Raw genomic sequence first — 10,892 nt, forward strand, 5'->3', positions numbered from 1 at the left:
TGTTTATTTATTTGTGAGAGAGAGCAAGCAGGGGAGGGGCAGAGAGAGAGACACACACACACACAGAACCCAAAGCAGGCTCCAGGCTCTGAGCTGTCAGCACAGAGCCCGACGCAGGGCTCAAACTCACAGACTGCAAGATCATGACCTGAGCCAAAGTCTGACACTTAACCAACTGAGCCACCCAGGCGCCCTAAGTGTGCCCCTTTAATTACCTTGTTTATTTCATGCTATTCTCTTAGTGGTTGTATGGATTGCAATTAGTATCTTAATTTAAAACAATCTTGTATGGATTACTACCAACTTAATTGCAATAGTGTACAAAAACTATTCTCCTGTATACCCCCCCCCCCCATTTTTATAGTATTATTGCCATACAAATTACATCTTTATACATCATAAGCCCATAAACAGTTTTATGATCATTGCTTTATATAGCTGTCTTTCAAATCAGGTAAAAGAAAAATGTTACAAACATGTATATTGCCTTTTCTTTTGTAAATTTATTTATTGTTTAATTTACATCCAAGTTAGTTAGCATATGGTGCAACAATGATTTCAGGAGTAGATTCCTTAATGCCTCTTCCCTGTTTAGACCATCCCCCCTCCCACAACCCCTCTAGCAACCCTCTCTTTGTTCTCTACATTTAAGAGTCTTTTATGTTTTGTCCCCTCCCCCCGTTTTTATATTATTTTTGCTTCCCTTCCCTTATGTTCATCTGTTTAGTATCTTAAATTCCTCATATAAGTGAAGTCTTAATGATATTTGTCTTTCTCTAATTTTGCGTAGTGTAATACCCTCTAGTTCCATCCACATAGTTGCAAATGGCAAGATTTCATTCTTTTTGATTGCCAATTAATACTCCATTGTATATATATATATACACCACATCTTCTTTATTCATTCATCCATCGATGGACATTTGGGCTATTTCCACACTTTGGCTCTTGTTGATAGTGCTGCTATCAACATGGGGGGTGTTTGTGTCCCTTTCAAACAGCAGACCTGCATCCCTTGGATAAATGCCTAGTAGTACAATTGCTGGGTCATAGGGTAGTTCTATTTTTAGTTTTTTGAGGAACCTCCATACTGTTTTCCAGAGTGGCTGCACCAGTTTGCATTCCTACCAGCAGTGCAAAAGAGATCCTCTTTCTCCACATCCTTGCCAACATCGGTTGTTGCCTGAGTTGTTAATGGTAGCCATTCTGACAGGTGTAAGGTGGTATCACATTGTGGTTTTGATTTGTATCTCCCTGATGATAAGTAATGTTGAGTATTTTTTGTATGTGTTGGGTTGGCCATCTGGATGTCTTCTTTGGAGAAGTGTGTATTCATGTCTTTTGCTCATTTCTTCACTGGATTATTTGTTTTTTGGGTGTTGAGTTTGATAAGTTCTTTATAGATTTTGGATACTAACCCTTCATCTGATATGACATTTGCAAATATCTTCTCCCATTCTGTCGGTTGCCTTTTAGTTTTGCTGATTGTTTCCTTCACTGTGCAGAAGCTTTTTGTTTTGATGAGGTCCCAATAGTTCATTTTTGCTTTTGTTTCCCTTGCCTCTGGAGACGTGTTGAGAAAGAAGTTGCTGAGGCCAAGGTCAGAGGTTTTCGCCTGCTTTCTCCTGGAGGATTTTGATGGCTTCCTTACATTTAGGTCTTTCATCCATTTTGAGTTTATTTTTGTGTGTGGTGTAAGAAAGTGGTCCAGGTTCATTCTTCTGCATGGCGCTGTCCAGTTTTCCCAGCACCACTTGCTGAAGAGATTGTCTTTATTCCATTGGCTATTCTTTCCTGCTTTGTCAAAGATTAGTTGGCCATATGTTTGTGGGCCCATTTCTGGGTTCTCTATTCTGTTCCACTGATCTGAGTGTCTGTTTTTGTGCCAGTACCATATTGTCTTGATGATTACAGCTTTGTAATACATATTGAAGTCCAGGAGTGTGATACCTCCAGCTTCGGTTTCTTTTTCAAGATGGCTTTGGCAATGACTTCTCTGAGTTTTTATCTGGGAATGTTTTACCCTTTCCTTTATTTTGAAGGATAGTTTTACTGGATATAGAATTATTGGTTGACAGTCTTTCTTTCAGCACTTTGAATATTCCATCCCACTGCCTTCTGTCTTCCATGGTTTCTAACAAAAACTAGCCGTTAATCTTACTAAGAATCATTTGTGATGAGCTGCTTCTCTCTTGCGACTTTCAAGATTCTCTGTCTTTGACTTTCAGAAGATTAGAATGGGTGTCTTTGTGGGTCTCTGGGTTTATCTTGTTGAAGAGTTTGTGGAACTTTTTAGATGTGTGATGGCTTTCATCAAATTTGCAGAATTTTTGCCCATTATTTCTTCAAATATTTTTCTGCCCCTTCTCTCCTCTTCTGAGGTTCCTATTATGCATATGTTTGTACAGTTGATGTTTCATAGGTCTCTGAGGCTCTATTCATTTTCTTCATTCTTTTTTCTTTCTTTTTGTTGGGTTGATAACTTCAATTGACCTATATTCAAGTTTCCTGAATCTTTCTTCTGCCAGCTTAAGTTTGTTTTTGGGGTCCTCTCATAAATATTGCATTCAGTTACTATACTTTTCGGTTCCAAAACTTCTGTTTTTTTTTTTCTTAAAGAATTATCTCTTTATTGGTTGATAGTCTCTATTTGGTAAGACATGTTCTCAATGTCTTTAGTCATGGTTTTCTGTAATTATTTGAACATCTTTATAATAATTTAAAGATTTTGTCTAGCAAGTCCAACATCTGGCTTCCTCAGGAATAGTTTCTACTGAATGACTTTTCTTCCTGTGTATAGACCATACTTTCTGTTTCTTTGTGTGTCACATATTTTTGTTGTTGTTTTTGATAACAAGACATCTTACATAACATATGTCACAGTTGTGGGAATCAGATTCCCTCCCTCCCCACGGGTTAGTTGGTATTGCTCTTTGTGGCTTATGTTGACACTGCTATTGCCTTTTTTTAAAATAACTTCCTGAACAAAGTATGTTAACTTTATTGTTGTTGTTGTTTTGTTTTGTCATATGTGGCCACTGAAATCTCTGCTCAATTAGCTTAGTGTTAAATCAATAACTGGACAAAGACTTCCCTAAATACCTTGAATCAGGATATCTCCTAGGCATTGCAAAAGAGCATTATGTGTGTGGTGTGGCATATTTTCAACTCTCTAGCAGGCAGCTTACGTCTCTACCTTAGTCTTCAGTTCCTGCTCATACAGAGCTTCATGGTCAGATAGAGGTAGTAAATCCAGGCTTTCTCAGGTCCTTCCTGAGCATGGGACCAGTCTTGTACATGTGCATGATCTTCTGGAGTCCCAGGATTATATCAGAGCTTTTCAAAAATTCCCTACGGACATCTTATTCCCAAGATTTTCCTTTTAATTGTTTGGTCAGCTTTTTGTTTGTCCCAATTGTTTTTCCAACTCAGGCAGCTGAGATGTTAAATAATAGCTCTGGTTGTTTTCAACAAATGTCCTGGAGAAAAGGTTGTTCACATTAAGCAAGCTCTGAATTAGATCAAAAAAAGATAAGCCCTGGGAGAGACCTGGACATGTTAAATAATGACAATTCTCTGAGAATAGGGCCTTTTAGAGGGTTCCAAACCCATTCTGCCCACCAGGGGCACTAGATTGCTGGTGTCCACAACTACTGTTATTGTGAGGTTATTTGTTTTTAATCATTTTTATAGACTTGGGGAGAGAAGGATGGGAATGGGTCATGTTTAAACACCACAAATCTTGCTGTTCTTCGATTTTACTATTTTCTGGTATACAGTTTCATTGAGTTATTCTAAGCCCTTGGTTAATTGAGTTCTGAAAAGTTGATTTTAGTAATTTTTGCCAGTTTTCTCATTGCTTTTATGAAGGAGATTTTCAGAGAACTTACTCCATAAGTACCACCACAATTGATTTTTGAATACTGTTCTTTAATTTGAAAAATTTGCAAACATTTTATTTTTTAATAATTAACTGGTATATTCTTTAAGGTTTTCTACATTGACAATCATGTTATGTGAGATTATTATAGCTTGGTTTCCTCCTTTTTAAGTCTGACACTTTTTTCCCCTATCTTTTTGTGCTGGGCTCACTGTCCAGTACAATGTTAAAAATATTGGCGTATTAGTTTGCTCAGTCTGCCGTAACAAAATACCATAGACTAAGTGGCTTAAACAACAGAAATTTATTTTCTTACAGCTCTGGAGGGTAGGCATCCAAGATCAAGATGTCGTCAGCAGGTTTGGTTTCTTCGGAGGCCTCTGTTCTTGGGTTTGTAGATGGCTGCCCTATTACTGTGTATCCACATTCTCTCTCTGTGTGTGCAAGATCTGGTGTCTCTCCTTTTTTTTATAAGGATACCAGTAATACTGGATTAGGGTCTACTCATGTAGCATCATTTTACCTTAATTAACAATTTAAAGGCTCTATCTTCAAATATACTCATATTTTGAGGTACTGGGGGTTAGGACTTCAACACATGAATTTTGAGGTGACATAATTCAGCCCTTAATAGTTGGCATTCTTGTTTGTGATTTTAAAGGTAATGTATACAATGTTTCATCATCAAGAAAAATATTTACTCCAGAGTTTGGTAGATGCACTATCATGTATAAGAAGTTTTACCCCTAGTTCATTAAGAATTCATTTTAGGGTACCTGGGTGGCCCAATCATTAAGCATATGACTCCAGCTCAGGTCACGATCTCACAGTTCGTAAGTTCAAATCAGTGCCACATTGGGTGAGTACGAGCCCCGCTTCAGGTAAAACACAAGACCCGGGTGAGCCCCACTTCTTTCTCTCTCTCTGCCCCTTGTGAGATTTTCTCTCTCTCACTCTCTCTGTGCCCCTCGCTCACTTGTAGCCTCTCTAAAAAAAAAAAATAAAAGGAATTTTAAATTCAGTGACCACTTTAATTTTTTTAAAAAATGCCTTCACATGATATTTTTCTTTCATCTGTAAAAGTAGTTAATAACATTTATATAAAATTTATTTTGAGAGAGAAAGAGAGAGCACATAAGCAGGGGGAGGGGCAGAGAGAGAAGACAGAGAGAATCCCAAGCAAGCTCCATGCTATTAGTACATAGCCCAATGTAGGGCTTGATCTCATGAACTGTGAGATCACGACCTGAGCAGAAATCAAGAATTGGGACACTTAACCAACTGAGCCACCCAAGTGCCCCAGTACTTTTCTTTTAAAACGATGGTCATCCACAATATCCAGAAAATGCTTTATTTAGATTGTCAATTAAAAATACAAGATATGAAAAATTTTCCTACAGAACTAGTTATTCTCCATAATATGTATATGTGTACACAGATATCTAAGAAATGTTACCTTATTCGTAATCTCATTTAAACACACACACACACCAATGCACATATAAGGCTGATGTTACCACAAAAAACAAGAGCTTGGGCAACCTTTTCACATTGCTTCTGTTCCTCCAGGATTTGAGACTTCTTCCAGTGTTCCTTGAAAGGCTCTGGACTTGCCCCAGGCTTTCCCAGGGCCTCCTGGCCAGAGAAATAGAACTGAGATATGACCAGGGCCTGGAAGTTCCACCAATCAGATTGCTTTAAGTCCTCTAAAGTGATTTGGGATAAATGGCCCACACGTCTCCTCCTAACATTTAGAATTTTCCAAGTAGCTGCTAGAGCTCAGAAATTAATGGAATTAAATCCGAACAGGAGGCCACCATTGTTCTAGGGCTTGATAGCAATTACAGAGTCATCTCCTTCAGAGATTTCCTCCAATTATTTTGACTATTCATCAGAATGGGTAAGAGTATGCCACGAAATTATTACAAATACAATTTTCCACACATTTCCATTCACTGATGCAGCAAACAAAGATAAGCGAAAATCCTTGAAAGAATACAGAACATAGTGTCCATTTCCCTACAAAAGAGATATGGTTAGTGTAGGAGCCATTTCAAAGTTTCCCCAACACCACTGGGCCTTGATTTCCCAAAGCACAATTCATCCTTGATAAAGGAATTGGCTGGTTCTGATTCAGGAACTTGGTCCCTAGCTAGGTTTCTGTTTTTACTCTGGATAATAGTGTTGCATCCCATAATATCCTTTGCCTCAGGTCTTTTTGGACAGAGCTACTGAATTTTCTTTCACAACTATAATCCTTTATAAGATTCATATTTGGTGTGAAGCAGAAAAACAAGCAAAATACTGAATGATATAAAGACTTAATTTGTACCACTTTATGTTCTCTTAATCGAACATCCTAAATTTACTTTGAAGGGAAGTAGGTGTATATACAAGTGACTCCCAAGTCTGTGATCTTCAACTGTTTTGTCGCAAAAAGAACTTTGGAAAATATGTACCCCTTACACCTTGACTACTAAAATGGTAAGTTTAATGGTTGCACATAATGTAGTTTCTGGCATATTGTACATGTGTTATATGTGCCTTAGATATATCATTGTCAAATCCTTGGCACTTGGTTCATTATGTTTATGAAAAACAGTCACTGTATAACCTAACTGGCCAGTCCTCATCATCAGAAAAGATCTGACCTCATTTGAATTCAAAACAGTGAGTTGATAAACACTCCTATTACAAGCTACTCTCTTTCAAGTTCTGAGATTCATAGAAGACAATCAGCAAAGGCAGAGTCTGTGTCTGGGTGAAATATGGTCCTGCCTCCTTCAACATTTCTCTCTCTAGGGTTATGCATTCTGGATTTTTCCCTTTGTTTGGATTGTTCCCCAAAGATTTTTATAGCCTGGGGCAGTACACCAGAGTAAGAACTGGGACGACTGAGATAGCCTTCCTTTCGTAAAGGAGAGGAAATCTGTGTAAGAAGAATTGGTAAAGAAGTCCTCAGGCACCCATTCTCATCTCAGTAGAGATCATTTTAAATTCAGAGTACATGTGAAACAATTTGCAAAATAATTCCATAAAACTGCTGCACCATTTGAAACTAAAGAGTACCTGTCCTAAAAGCATTTCACCTACCTATGCTGAAAGTAGGATTATAAAAATATTTCTAAAAAGGTTTCTAAAATTTTCATTTGAGTTAGAGAAACCATAACATCTCAGTTCAAAAGAAACAATCCAGGTTTTAAGACTACATTAAATAGAAATGCTCCAGGGCATGAATTTTATGTTTTTCCTCTGAATTAAGATTAAAAAAACAAGGTTAATTCATCTCAGATTATTTATACTTAAATTTTTAATTCTTTTTTAAAGATTTTATTTTCAAGCAATCTCTACACCCAACTTGGGGCACTGACCTTACAACCCTGAGGTCAAGAGTCACATACTGTACCCACTGAGCCAGCCAGATGCCTCATGAATATTTATGTTTAAATTTACATAGACAGTCACAATAGAGCTGTTTGATACAAGAAGTTTCACTTGGAACAGCTAATATAATACATTCTGGATTTGATTAAATGTTGAGTTTAGTTGCTAGTTATGATTTCTCACCATTTGTTTTTAAAAAGTCACAGTTTTTGGTCACTAAGAACTGACTCATCACAGTTTTAATAGTAACATTGTCTTGTATTAAAAACTTTATTCCAGGGTCATAATTATATTTAAAACTGCAAGTGTCTTAGACTCAGAAAGAAAAAGAAAGCGAATAAACTTGAGGATCCAAAAGAAAAATTATGGATTAAAAAATTCACAACTCAGACATGAACTCAACACAATTCTGCCAGATTAACAAATTCCTGTCTTTCTGGTTTGAAATTCATTTTGGCATGATTTCTAAATACAGACCCATTTTTCCCCCACATTTTAAAAAGGACATTAGACTCTGAATAGTGGAAAAAAGGGAGGGTTGAGGCTGTGTCCTTCAGTTTTTTACACTATACAGGAGACTTTTGCTTAGAATTCCAGATTACAATTTAGAATACAAGCTACAAACGCTATTTTCTACAGCAATCCAAAGTAGGCTCTCCAAGTCAAAACCTAAATATACTATTTTAATTAATATATGACGAATTTTACCCCAGAATTTGAAGCAGAAATGTACTGGCTCTTTTAAAATAACAGGGGCGCCTGGGTGGCGCAGTCGGTTGAGCGTCCGACTTCAGCCAGGTCACGATCTCGCGGTCCGTGAGTTCGAGCCCCGCGTCAGGCTCTGGGCTGATGGCTCGGAGCCTGGAGCCTGTTTCCGATTCTGTGTCTCCCTCTCTCTCTGCCCCTCCCCCGTTCATGCTCTGTCTCTCTCTCTGTCCCAAAAATAAATAAAAAACGTTGAAAAAAATTTAAAATAACAAATAAGTAATTAGGTTATGGTCATCTACATTACTCCTTTTGAATAGAAATGCTACTATATACCACTGCTAGCATCCACTTCACACAGTTTTGAGGCCAAACTGGGAAAAAGCATCACAAAGAGGAAGACAGCAGAGAAAGTTGTTATTCCTTTTCTTTGGAAAAAAAAAAAAAGTTGAATTACTTACAGAAAGATGTAACACTATCATTAGCTTCATAGTTTTTAAAAACAGTTTTATAGTTTATTGTTCTACGAAAAAATAAATCATAGGTTTTGGTAACTAAAGACCACAGACTAAAATTTTATTTCACAATTTTATTCATTACTCTGAAAGTTCTCATCCCAAATTTGAGACCCTTAAATTTGTCTCCTTCTAGTTCACTCTTGTATACATACTTGTTTAATATTCCATGAATGAATCTGAAGATCATTATTACTGCTGCATTGGAGCGCCGTTACTTCAAAGAAGGAATAAAGTTATTTTGTTTCTGTAGAGGGCCTAATCACAAAACACTGAGTATTGTTTGTCTAGCTAAACATTACTTACACTACATACTGATAAATGCTTATTTGCAAAGTTGTTTTAAAAAGCATTTTTGGACACTAAAGAAATATCAATAAGGAAACTGTGTACCTGAAAATACAATTACAGGTTAAACTTGAGTTTTAAAATGCTGACAATATAAGCCCAAGAATATACTTATCATTAAAAATCACTTCCTTTAAAGTACACTTACAATAATTTCAACAATCTATTCCACTTTCCTAAAAAAACCAAGAGTAAATTGTTGATCTGCTCCCCTGCCATATTGTTTTCTACATCACAAACTGAAAACATCAACGTGTTGCAACCACAGCAGAGGGATGTAAACATGTGCATTTAAAAAAAAAATTTCTTTTAATGTTTATTTTTGAAAGACAGAGAGACAGACTGCAAGCGGGGGAGAGGCAGAGAGAGAGAGAGAGAGAGGGAGAGAGAGAGAGAGAGAGAGAAGCTGAAGCAGGCTCCAGGTACTGAGCCGTCAGCCTTGAGCCCCAAGTGGAGCTTGAACCCCAGATCTCTGAAAAGGGTAAGTCGGATGCTTAACCAACTGAGTCACCCAGGCGCCCCAAGCATGTGCATTTCTAATTTGCAGGTACGGTAATCCCAAATTTAAGGGTCAAAGGACTCCCAAGAAGTTACTGCAACTGGTATGACAAAGGCTTGCATTAACTCCAGATAAGATTTGGGGCTAATTTAACTAATGTAACTGATGTGACTGGACCCATAAGAAAAGAGTACTACATGGGTCATAGTAATTACCCAAAAGTTGCTCTTACCGTTCAACTATGTGCTATGGGAACTACAAAGATAGTCACTACCGTAACGAAACTCAAAACGAAGGAGAGAAAGTAAGCAAAACTTTGTACAACCATAATAAAGGTTCCCATAATACAAAAAATTACAATGGAGAACAGGACAGGCAGGATTTGAGAAGAAAGGGGAATTTCTGTGGGCAGAGCAGTCACAGAGAATCAAGAACAGGGGAAGTGAGTTTGTCAGGATAAATTAAAAAAGGACCAAATATGGGCGCCTGGCTGGCTCTGTCGGAGAGCAAGCGACGCTTAGCTAAGAGTAGAGGAGTTCGAGCCCACCTTGGGTGTGGAGATCACATAAAAAACAAACAAACAAACAAACAAACAAAGACTTTAAAGATTAGAAAGTTAAAGATGGCATGCCACACCGCCAAAAACGAAAAACCTCCCGCCCGAATCACCTGCCGCAGAGCCACAATCTGACCAACAGAGCCCGGAGGCATGAGGTTGGTCAACCCTATTTGATTTTACAGCCCAGGTCATGTTTCTTCCAGAACAAAAGCATTCCCGGTGGAGACAAAGCGATTTCCCTCAGGTCACCACGACCTCATCCTCTCCCCGGTCGGTGGCCTGCACACCTTCCCGAACCTCCGCCACTGGCCCGAATCTCCCGCTCCCGGGTCCGAGACCTCCCAGTCCACCGCCTCCCTCCCTCGAGACCCAGGTCTGCGCAACTCCCCCCACCCCCACCGCCCCAGGCTCCCTCCCACCCGCCAAGGCAGCTGGGACACCGCAGGCTCCGTGCCGAGCACCTCCGCCGGCCGTTACCCAACTAACCGTTATGCGCGGCTCGTGGCGCCGAGCGTGTGCGTGACACGACGGCGCGGGGCGGAGCTCCTCTGGGCCGCACGCGGCTCCCACTCCCACGCAGCGGGAGCGCTCCACGCGGAGTGTGGCGGGTGGGCGCCGCTCCCTTTTACGCTGCCCCTGCCGGAGCTTGCGCGCGGGGGCGGAGCTGGCTCTTCTGGCCACCGCCCCCTGCCCCCCAGCGGGCCGACACCTGTCCGGCCCCCACGCGGCCGCGACCGCGGAACCCCCATCCGGCCACGAGTCCCCCGCATCCTCGCGGTGACTTACACGCGTGCGGGACGCCGGCGCCGGCCTACCCCTCAGTCTCTGGCAGACAAAAGGGAAAAGCCGCGAAGGACGGATGGGGCGTACCTCCGGGGTCTCAGGTGTGGGGGGGCGACGGGCGGGCGCGCGGAGGAGCCGGGAAGCTGCTGGAAGAGGAGGGGCTGGGCGGGGTGTGAATGGATGCGGGTGCACCTCGGGCCCGGGAAGAAGCCGAGGGGC

At 40.2% G+C, this 10,892-nt stretch overlaps 1 protein-coding gene across 2 annotated transcripts in view; it reads right to left on the reverse strand.

Moving 5' to 3' along the window:
• LOC102963062 (monocarboxylate transporter 1-like) overlaps positions 1–10,456 on the reverse strand; it is a 29,531-nt gene extending 19,075 nt beyond the window's left edge. For both annotated transcript variants that reach the window (XR_006221817.1, XM_042998213.1), the window contains exon 1: positions 10,377–10,456. The gene's annotated coding sequence lies outside the window, so the exon portion shown is untranslated. The remainder of the gene's footprint in view (positions 1–10,376) is intronic.
• Positions 10,457–10,892: the final 436 nt, after the last annotated feature.

Source organism: Panthera tigris, chromosome C1 (assembly GCF_018350195.1).
Source record: "Panthera tigris isolate Pti1 chromosome C1, P.tigris_Pti1_mat1.1, whole genome shotgun sequence".
Lineage (NCBI taxonomy): Eukaryota > Metazoa > Chordata > Mammalia > Carnivora > Felidae > Panthera > Panthera tigris.